Source organism: Octodon degus, unplaced genomic scaffold (genome assembly GCF_000260255.1).
Source record: "Octodon degus isolate 3935 unplaced genomic scaffold, OctDeg1.0 scaffold00035, whole genome shotgun sequence".
NCBI lineage: Eukaryota > Metazoa > Chordata > Mammalia > Rodentia > Octodontidae > Octodon > Octodon degus.
Window position 1 is genome coordinate 7,152,706 of NW_004524611.1, and position 9,727 is coordinate 7,162,432.

The 9,727-nt window shown below is 46.3% G+C and overlaps 1 protein-coding gene across 7 annotated transcripts in view; it reads left to right on the forward strand.

Annotated features, from left to right (window-relative positions):
* Positions 1–1,832: 1,832 nt before the first annotated feature.
* The window catches only part of Tpst1 (tyrosylprotein sulfotransferase 1), a 120,176-nt gene continuing 112,281 nt past the window's right edge, over positions 1,833–9,727 (forward strand). For 6 of the 7 annotated variants that reach the window (XR_002820953.1, XR_002820954.1, XM_023714500.1 and 3 more), the window contains exon 1: positions 2,427–2,643. The gene's annotated coding sequence lies outside the window, so the exon portion shown is untranslated. Of the gene's footprint in view, positions 1,981–2,426; positions 2,644–9,727 lie in introns of those variants that run through there. The other variant, XM_023714498.1, reaches the window with a different exon arrangement.

Genomic DNA, 9,727 nt, shown 5'->3' on the forward strand with positions numbered 1-9,727 from the left:
TTTCTATAATTTTCCTCTCAGTGTGTTTTTTTCCTGTATAGAGGAATGCTACTGACCTTTGGGTATTGACTTTACAACCTGCTATGTACTGAATTTCTGTATTAATTCTAGTAGCTTCTTGGTAGAGATTTTTGGGTCTTCCAAGTAAAGTATCATGTCATCCACAAATAAAGATAATTTAACTTCTTTACCTATTCTTATTCCTTTTATTGCTTTCTCTTGTCTAATGGCTGTAGCTAATGATTCCTGATCTCTATTGAATAGGAATAGTGATAGAGGTCATCCTTGTCTTGTACCAGATCTAAGAGTAAATGATTTAGTGTTTCCCCATTTAGTATCATGGTAGGTGTGGGATTTCTTTTTTTTTTTTTTTTTTTAAGACAGGGTCTCACTGTGTAGTGCAGGCTGGCCTTGAAGTCATGAGGCCCCTCCTGCTGCAGTCTCCCGCGTACTGGGGTTGCAGGCCTGCACCACCACACCTGGCTGGAATGGTCTCTCATGAATATCTTCAGTTGTGCTGTTCTCGCTGTCTGATTCAAAATGTTTCCTTTTTGTGGTCATTGTGACTTTGGAGAATGCCAGAAGTTGCATAGGGCTAGATCTGGTGACTAAGGTGGATGAGGACACATTAGCATGAGCCACCTTTCCAATAGATGGCACTTGGTGGCAGCATTTACGATACTGGGGCCAGGGAGATACGATATATATTTTTCATCACACCTCAGAAAGACATTTGGGAAAGAGGACTTCCAGAACTGTTGCAGAAAGTGGTAAGAATGATGAGGTAAGTGTGATCAAAGTGAGGGGCATTCATAGCACAGTCTTCCACAGTAATAACGTTTAAAAAATTTAAACATTTTTAGTACTGTATATTTTATATCTTGTACTCTAAGCCCTTTATCTTAGGGAGGCATTATACCCAGCGGCTTTTTGAGTTTTGTTTTTTTTTTTAATCACGTTTGATTTTTCTTTAAAAATCACAACTTATATTAAGATATAATTCATATACCAAACAATTCACCACTTAAAGTGGTCAGTGGCTTTTAATATAGCCAACCCTTGCCACAATCACTTTTAGAACATATTTATCACCCCCCAAAGAAACCCCAAGCTCATTCTCAAGACACTTGTCATTTTCCCTCAAATCCCTCTAGCCCGAGCCATTTATCACTCTACTTCTTGTCTTTAGGACATTCTAGACGTGTCATATAAATGAAATCATACAATATTTGGTCTTTTGTGACTTGTTTCTTTTACTTAGAAGTTAGGTTAATATTTTCAAGGTTTCTTATTTTGTAGGCTGTATCAATTCTTCATTGCTTTGCATGTCTGCTATTCCGTCATGCGAATAGATCATACTTTACCCATTCACTAATCAGTTGGTGAACCTTTAGGTTAGTTTTACTTTTTAACCACTATTAATAATTCACATAGACGTTTTTGTGTGAATCAACGCAGGTTTTTCTAAGACACCTACTGGACCGCATTCCTATAGATAACAAAACTGGGGCCGGGGAGATGGCTCAGTGAAATAAGCGTTTCCCTGGCAAGTGCAAGGGCCTGAGTTCAATCCCCGGTTCCGCCAAAAACAAAACAAAACTGGTTCCAGGATGAGAAGACAGGAATCTTGCATAGAGCTGTTAGATCCTGAGCCCGTGCTTTCTCCCGTGCAAGCTAGTAGAGCTGAAATAACTACTTAGTGAGAACCTCGTGTGGACGTCCTCTTAGGACCTGCAAAAGTGAATGATTAATTTTCAGTTGTGTAATTTTAGCCCCTCTCTCTCTTCTCTTTGGCCTTCTCCTCCTTCACAGTTCTTGCTTCTTTTCTATCAGGTAGTCAGTTCCCCACTCACTCTCTGCCCTGACTCCGCTCTTGCGCATTTACATTTCGGGGGACAAGGTAATTGTGCGCGACTTGACGTGCGTATTTGAGAGCCATGACCCACGCTTTGACAGCAGCTCCGCCAGCAGCGGACGGAGGTAGGATGTGAAGCAAAGTCCAAGGAAAGGAAGGGGTTTCGGGGGAAGGCTCTTTCTCGCGTTCGGCGTCAGGGGTCACTCTGAAGGCCTTCTTGGCCATCCACGTGGGGGAGGGGGCGCCGCGGACCGCCTCCTCCCGGAGGCTAACCTCCATTAGCCCACGCGCACCGTTGCTCCGGCAACCGCGCAGGCAGGCGACGCCCGGGAGCCTTAGGGCATGCGCAAGTGCAGGGCCGTGGCAAGGGGCAGGCTGCTGCGAGGCGGCGACGTCAGACCCCGCCCCTCGGCGCCTGCCCGGCTTGCTCGGCTCCAAACCTCGGCCCCCTCCTGGAGGAGCCGCCCGGAACTCACCAATCAGAGAGGCCGACACATCGCCCGGCCTGACTCTCGGCAGCCAATCGCGGCCCGGGTGAGATTCCGCGGCCGGCAGGAGGCTGGCGGCCGGCGCTGAGGCGGGGACCGTGGGAGTCGCTGCTGAGGCGGCCACGCGAGCGGGTGGCGGTGTCGCGTCTCCGCGGGCCCGGGCCAGGGTGGTGGCGCCTGGCGCCTAGCAGTGAAGGAGGGAGCGCGGGAAGGCGCGATGGCCGCCACCTAGGGCGGTGGGAGAAGCAACTGCGCCCAGGATGCCGGCGAGGGGGCGCGGCGGGTCCTCGCTCGTCCCAGGTAAGGCACGCCGCGCTCGCTGCGGACCGCTGAACCCGGGCCAGTCGCGTGCCCCGTCCCCGCGCCGCTCGCGCGCGCCTCGTCCCTGTCTGCTTCAACCCCTGCTCGCCACCCCTTCCCCGTCGCGCGTGTCCCTGGTTGCCTCTCCTTCTGCCCTAGCCCCTTTCCTCTCCGGCTGTGTCTGTCTGTCCTTGTCCCTGCTTCGTAATCTGGGGGGCTTCTCCCCAAATTGAGATCCCTGCTTGCAGGCACCCGCCTCCCTGTACATCGCCCCTCGGGGTCCTGCGGGTCACCCGCGTCCCCGCCCCTGGCCTCCTCCCTGCACTCTGCCCTCGCCCCTCCTCTGTCGCGTCCTACTCTGCGATCTTGGGGAGGCTTCTCCCCGGAATGAGACTCCCGCCCGCAAGCATCCGTACCCTGTCCTTAGGTTGTGTACTTGTCCCCTATCCATTCCTGTGCCTGACCCCTCGGGGGTCGCTGCGTCTCTCGCACCTTTACTCCCAGACACCTTCTTTCCCTAACTCGCCTCTTGCTTCCATCAACCACCGCAGCCAACTCCTCTTCCATTACCTTGAACTTTCAGATACTTTCCCACTCTCTGGAGGCCAGGGCTGTAGTTTCAGCATCACGGTTCCCCATTAAATCAGCTCTGCTCATAACGTGGAAGTGGCCCTGGGGCCGGTGCACAGTAGGCCGGCGGTGGGGGGTGCTCACTCAGGTTGGCCCCCTCCTCTTTGCAGGCCCGTGGTCCTCTCCGGATGGTAGTAAAATCCAGCATCCATGGGGAGATTTTTGACCCTATACCTGAAGAGCGATGCTGGGAGATGCAGGACGAATTAATGAAAAAAAGGATTAACTTAATCAACTAGTGACTGCATTTAGTCAGGAGAAACTGAATTCTGCAAGTGTTTTATCTTAACCTCTGTGAAGGATGCTTAGGCTGCTCCTGATAGAATCACACCCTCCTCCCCCAGCTACAGTGTTTATGTTTCCCAGCCTCTGTCTCCCAGCTAAAGTAGTGTTGTATGTAAAGCTAGATATCTAAAGAGCTACAAGGAATTTCCATCCTTTAAGAGCCAGAGGGAACCAAGTTTGGCTTTCTGAGAATCAGCAGCTGAAGGAATCACGTTTGCTTGGGACTGGAAGTTTTGGCAAGTTTTCTAAGAGTTAAAGAGGAATTATCCACCAGTCCCTCTCCCTCTCTCCCTCCCTACACTGTTCTGGCTGTCGGAGGATAATAAGTCATTTTTTAAAGAAGAGTACATCTGACCTTTAAGAAATTAAGTATAAAAGCACTGTTCTGGGCCTTGTGCTATTCTTGCCTTGTTTGCTCTGATGATCTCAAGCCTGAGTCAGCTTTTTTGGCTCCTGGGCTCCCCCGGGGCAGGCTGGAGAAAATCTTGTCACTGAGCTGCTCTGGGTGCTGTCCTGCTCCTCAGGTCCCAACCTCACCTACAGCGCTTGGAGAGCTTGTGACTTCCTCCCTGGGCTCCTCTTAGGTAGTACTAAATCCTGTATTGCCATTTACATATCTTTACCATGCTTTGACTTTTTGTCCTAGCCTTGCTTACTCTTCACTGCTTGTTTTGCCTTATGCGTCATGAAAGACGGTGGGCATCAGCCCTGAACTTTTAAGGATGTGTCATCTTTGTCTAGAGGAAGAGGTGTCTTCCTTTCTAAGGCTGACCTCTTTGAGCTCCCCCATAGTATCATTTTTCAGATGTATATAAGGTCTGGTTTCCACCATCCAAAACAAGCAACAACAGCTTCCCTAGATACTTCCCTCTTCTCAGAGAACATGGTGTTGTGTTCCCTTCGTGTTTGGTGTTCTCTGTTCTCTTAATTTCCTTGCGTGCTTATACTTCCATGCATGGCTTCAAATAGCATCTGTATATTTAAAGTTCTCAAAGATGTGTATTTAGCCCCCACTTCCCTTGTTTCAGGTCCTGATTTTTGTGTCTCTGCTGGACAGCAACACATAGATACTTCATACCTTAAGCATTGTTATCTTTTCCTTCTCCATTCACTCTCTCGATTGCCCCCTCAGGCCGCGGCCGGTTCGCGTCCCCGTCCCGACTCTTTCTCTTTTGGGGGCCAGGGAGATGGCTCAGTGGGATAAGCGCTTCCCTGGCAAGTGCAAGGGCCTGAGTTCAATCCCTGGTTCCACCAAAAAAAAAAAAAAAAAAATCGGTTCGATTGCCCCCTCAATACTGATATAAGGGAGAGAAACTCCCAACGTAAAAGATACCTGGAACAAATTAGTGTTCTCTAAAATGGAAGAATGAATTTTAGGAACAACGGAGGTGAAGAACAGAAAACGTTTATTGAGGGAAAGAAAGTTCTGTCTGAGAGAGGGGCAGAAGGGGACCTGAGGGGCTTGCCAAGGAACTTGCCTTTTCCAGGGGTTTTATAGAGTAAAACCACAGGTGAGGTGGGACAAAACTATGGTTTACCAGTAAGAGTATAACTGCTCAGGTAAAATTGATTAAATCGGGATCACTTGGGGAAGTGAGTCATAAAGCAATACGACTTGAATATAGAGCAGGGGTTCTTCCTGTAGGGGGTTGGGTTATTGACTCTTCCTGGCTTTTTTCAAAATGATTGATACCTATTTAGAATATCAGTCCCCGATGTCCATCCCTAGGGAGGTAGGTGGATGCCTTTGTTTATCTTTTTTTTTTTTTTTTTTTTAATGTATTTAACACAGGGTCTCACTGCTCAGCTCAGACTTAAAGTCTTGTAGTGATCCTCCCATTTTCAGCCTCCCCAGCATTGGGATCATAGGCGTGCGCCACCACACCTGGACTTGGTGGCTGGTTCAGCGTGCCCTGGGAGGGGGCTGGCGTGGGACGTGGGAATGGGGATTGAACCTTGGTCCTTGGGCTTGCCAAAGCAGGTGCTTAGTCTGCTGAGCTATCTTGCCGGCCATTCATTTAATTTTTTGTTTTGAGATTTGGCCTACAGTGCAGGTGGCTGTCTGCCTTTGCAAGGTCTTCTGTCTTCTGCACTGGCTCTTTTAAAGCTCTGTCTGACTGCCTATAATATTTCTATGTAACTCAGCTGCCTATAACACTACCTCAGATCTTTTTCTGTCCTCGTGGACTGAAGATTGGTCCAGGCCTTGCTTGTGTTTTTTTTTTCTGACCAGAGCCAGCAGCTGCTTTTGGGCCTTGATGCCTCTGAGCCTTGTACTCTTCGCATATGAATCTGATCCTACCATTTGTTTTCTTTAAAAATTTGCTTCAGCTTCCAAACACAGCACAATGAAGTAGCCCTTTCAGACCTTCTGTAGCAGGGCTTTTCCTCTCCATGGGCCAGTACAGAAAGCAGTTAAGGGAATAGGCCATTCAACACACTGTAATTAAGGCTGTGCTAACTACTGACAGAAATGACTACAGGATCTTCTCCAAGGAAGAAGAGTTTCTTCAGTCTTGGGGTGAAGAGTGCTCTTTCAGATTCCTCCTCAGTTCAGCTTAGGTGACTTTTTTTTGTATTTCGCAGCACCCTACTGCCATTTCCCTTACTACTATAATGATTTGTTCTCTTATTTTCCTCCCTGTCTAAGAAGTGGTTTTTATGGTTTATAGCTAGATAGCATTTGTGAAATAACAAGGGCTGACCCTGCACAGACTGGGTGAATCAGTATCAGAGATCCTGTTGTGCACACATAGTGGAGCTTTAGGAAGGTGACTGGGTCATGGGGGGGTTAGAGCCAACTTGCTGCTAGGAGGTGGGGTCTGATCAGAAGAGGTGTGTCACTGTGGGCTTGGCCTGGAAGGTCTTTCTCCCTCTCTGCTCTTCCCTTGACTGGCTCTGCCTCCTGTCCCATGCCCTTCTGCCGTGCCTCTCTACTTTGGAGCCAGCAGACTGTAGACGACAAACTGCCGGCCAAAATATCTCTCCCTTAAGTTGTGGGTGTCGCGAATTGTTTCCCATACTGGGAAAGAAACTAATACTGGATAGTGGTAGTGCTAAGTCCAGTAGCCAAGGGAATTTTTTTTTTCTGGTACTGGGTATTGAACTCAGGACCTTACACTTAACTGGGGAGATGCTTATGCTACTGAGCCATCCCCCTGACCCCAGGAGCTTTCATCCTTTGCCTGAAAAGCCTAATATGGGAGATGGCAGGACAAATTGGTGAGCTCCATTGGCTGCATTGTATTATAGAAAAGTGCCAGGCACATTGTTGACATTCAGTAAGTAATAAAATTTGCAGAAGAGCTGACTCTAGATGAGAAAAAGTGAGGAAATACTGGTGTTTTGGGAAGAGGGAATAACATGCACAGAAGTGTACGCTAACCTGATGCATTTGAGAAAGAACTGGGTTTGGGAAGGCTGGAGAAAGGGCAGGATGAGGGGTGAGTCTGGAAAGCAGCTCGTGAATGATCTTTTGTGTCAGAGGACCTAGTTTTATTCTGAGGGGTGAGGCATCTTTGGAGGATTCCAACCTGGGAAAATCGTGCAAATTCTGGCTTGTTCCAGTCCCAGGATGTGTCTTGCTGCACAGAATGACTGAATCTATCTGGAGAAGGTGCGTGCTTGCGGTTACCATGGCATGTGCTGGAGCTTTCCCACATCTGCCCCCTATTTATCCTCCTCTTGATGTTTGCTGTCAAAGTACCTGTGAGTGCCTATAATCTCAGCACTCAGAAGGTGAAAGCTGAAGGGTCTGAAGTTCGAGGCCAGCCTGGGCTACATAGTGAGTTCAAATCCAACCTGAACTACATAGTATTTCATAGACCCTGTCTCAAAAAACCAAAACAATAAAAACAAAAACCCTGCAAAATCAAATGAAACCAAACCAAACCAAACCAATCCAAACCACAAAACCTCAAAGTACATATAATTGTTTCATTCACTTGACATCTTCTTTTTCTTAACTCTGAGGGCAGAGCTTTGAAATCAAGATGGGTTTCAATCCCTGTCTGTGCAGGTCACATGAATGAGGTGGGAACATATGCATTTTGAGAAAGAACCCCCTGATTCTTCTGGTGGCACTGAGGAGAATGGATTAGATAAGGACGAGGCTGGAGCTTCATGGAGGTCCTTACAGAAGCTGTGGTGGAGGATGGGCCAGTGAGGCCAACTGGTGGATTTGAGGCTTGCCACATCCCACTCCTAAAATGACTTGGCTGCCGCCTTGGTGGTTCTGTTCATCTATTAATGAAGTCCAGGAAGAGGAACGGATATTGGAGAGCATGGAGAAATCCAGTGGTACCATCTTGATGTCCAAAAAATAGCTCAAGAGTGGTTGGGCCTTAGATGGGGATGGCTATGGAGGGCCTGTACCAGGATGGAAAAATAAAGCATCAGAAGTAGGTGCGGTGTCCTGGGCCAGTGGTTTCAACACGAGCATGACCTGATGGCTACCTGGAGAGCTTTAATGGCAGAAGGAAGACAGCAGACAGAAGCATCTGTAGATTCTCATCCATTTGGCCTGGTGCTTTCCCATGTGTGTGTGATTTGCATCTAGGGCTGAGAACTGGACCTAGCACAGGATGGAAGAGTGCTGGAACCCTGAAGAACAAGGGCATTTCACTAGTGATTTCCAAATCAGGATAAATATCTCTTTGTTGGCATGATAAACTTCCTTGGATGCTTTGTATGTGTCACCCATGTTTGTTATGATTTCTCATGAGCCCATTTGTTTCATGACTAGGCGTTCCTGGAGGCCTGGGATCATACTTCATTTGTCTGTTTATCATTACCTTGAACTGTACTTGCTGTAGTTTAGAAACTCAGTGGAAGTAGGTTCAATGAATCTGTGGGTAAATATTGTAAAACAGACCTTGAATTCATGGTTTTGCAAGCTGTCCAGCTGTTGCTTTTCTTGGTTGTTGCTGGATAGGTCTCTAGTCAAACTTGCACAGTCATTCTTGTTGTAAACACAGACACGCAATCTTTATAAATTAAAGTGCACCAAGAAAACTGGTATTTGCTCTATAATGACTTGGGTTTTAAGGTAAAGTGTGATGGTTACTACTTTAGGCTTCATCTTTAACAAATGCTATTTAGAATAGGCTTAACTTCAGATGGTTCAATCCTGTTGATCTTGTGTTTTTTTTAAACTAATACTTGTATGATTTTATCTTCATAAACTTTGACATTTTAACTAGAACAGAAACTGTCAAATTGATAGAAATTTTGAGCAGAGGCATAACACTTTTCTTTTTAACTAAGAAAATTAAGGGAGGGGCCAGGGAGATAGCTCAGTAGAATAAGTGCTTGCCTGGAAGGCACAAGGTCCTGAGTTCAATCCCCAGTACCGCCAAATAAATGAATAAATAAATTAAATAAATTAAGGGAGTAGGGATTACTCATTAGTGCTGTATCTTGATGAATCTCACTGACAGTGGTGATGGGGGGGAATCTAGGATTCCCAAATATTTACTACTAAAGGAAACATCCATAATTACTCATACATTGATATCAGTATATTTTGTATTTTCTCATGTTTCTTTGTTTTCTTAAGATTTTGTCAGCTCTGCCTTCCTTCCTTTTTGTGGTAGTGGGTGTTGATGTCATGACTTTCATACTAACCTGCGTCCTCAGCATTTTTAATTTTTGTATTCTATATTTTGAAGATAGGTCCTCACTAACCGGGCATAGTGGTGCAGCCTTTTAATGCTGAGGTGGAAAGATTGCCATGAATTTGAAACCAGCCTGGGCTACCATAGTGAGATCCTGCCTCAAAACAAAAACAAAATACAGGGTCTCATTAAGTTGTTAAGTTGCCCAGGGTGGGTTTAAATTTGTGATCCCCCAGCCTCAGCCTCCAAGAGTGCTTGCGGTCACAAGGGTATACTGCTGTGCCTGATGAGCTGTTTCTCTTTATAGAATTTGTGGTTGATAGTTCTTTATTTTTGACATTTGAAAAACATGTAACTTTCTTAAGAAAACCATGATTTTAGATGAGAAATCCCATATTGAAATTCATGTTTCCATATAGCTAAAGCATCCTCTCCCCAGATACTTTAAACATCTTTTTCTTTAGTTTTCAGAAGTTTAATGATGATGTGCTCTTTCATGAACTTCACTTCTATTCCTTCTTTCTTTCTTTTGGCTTTTTTTTTTTTTTTTTTGG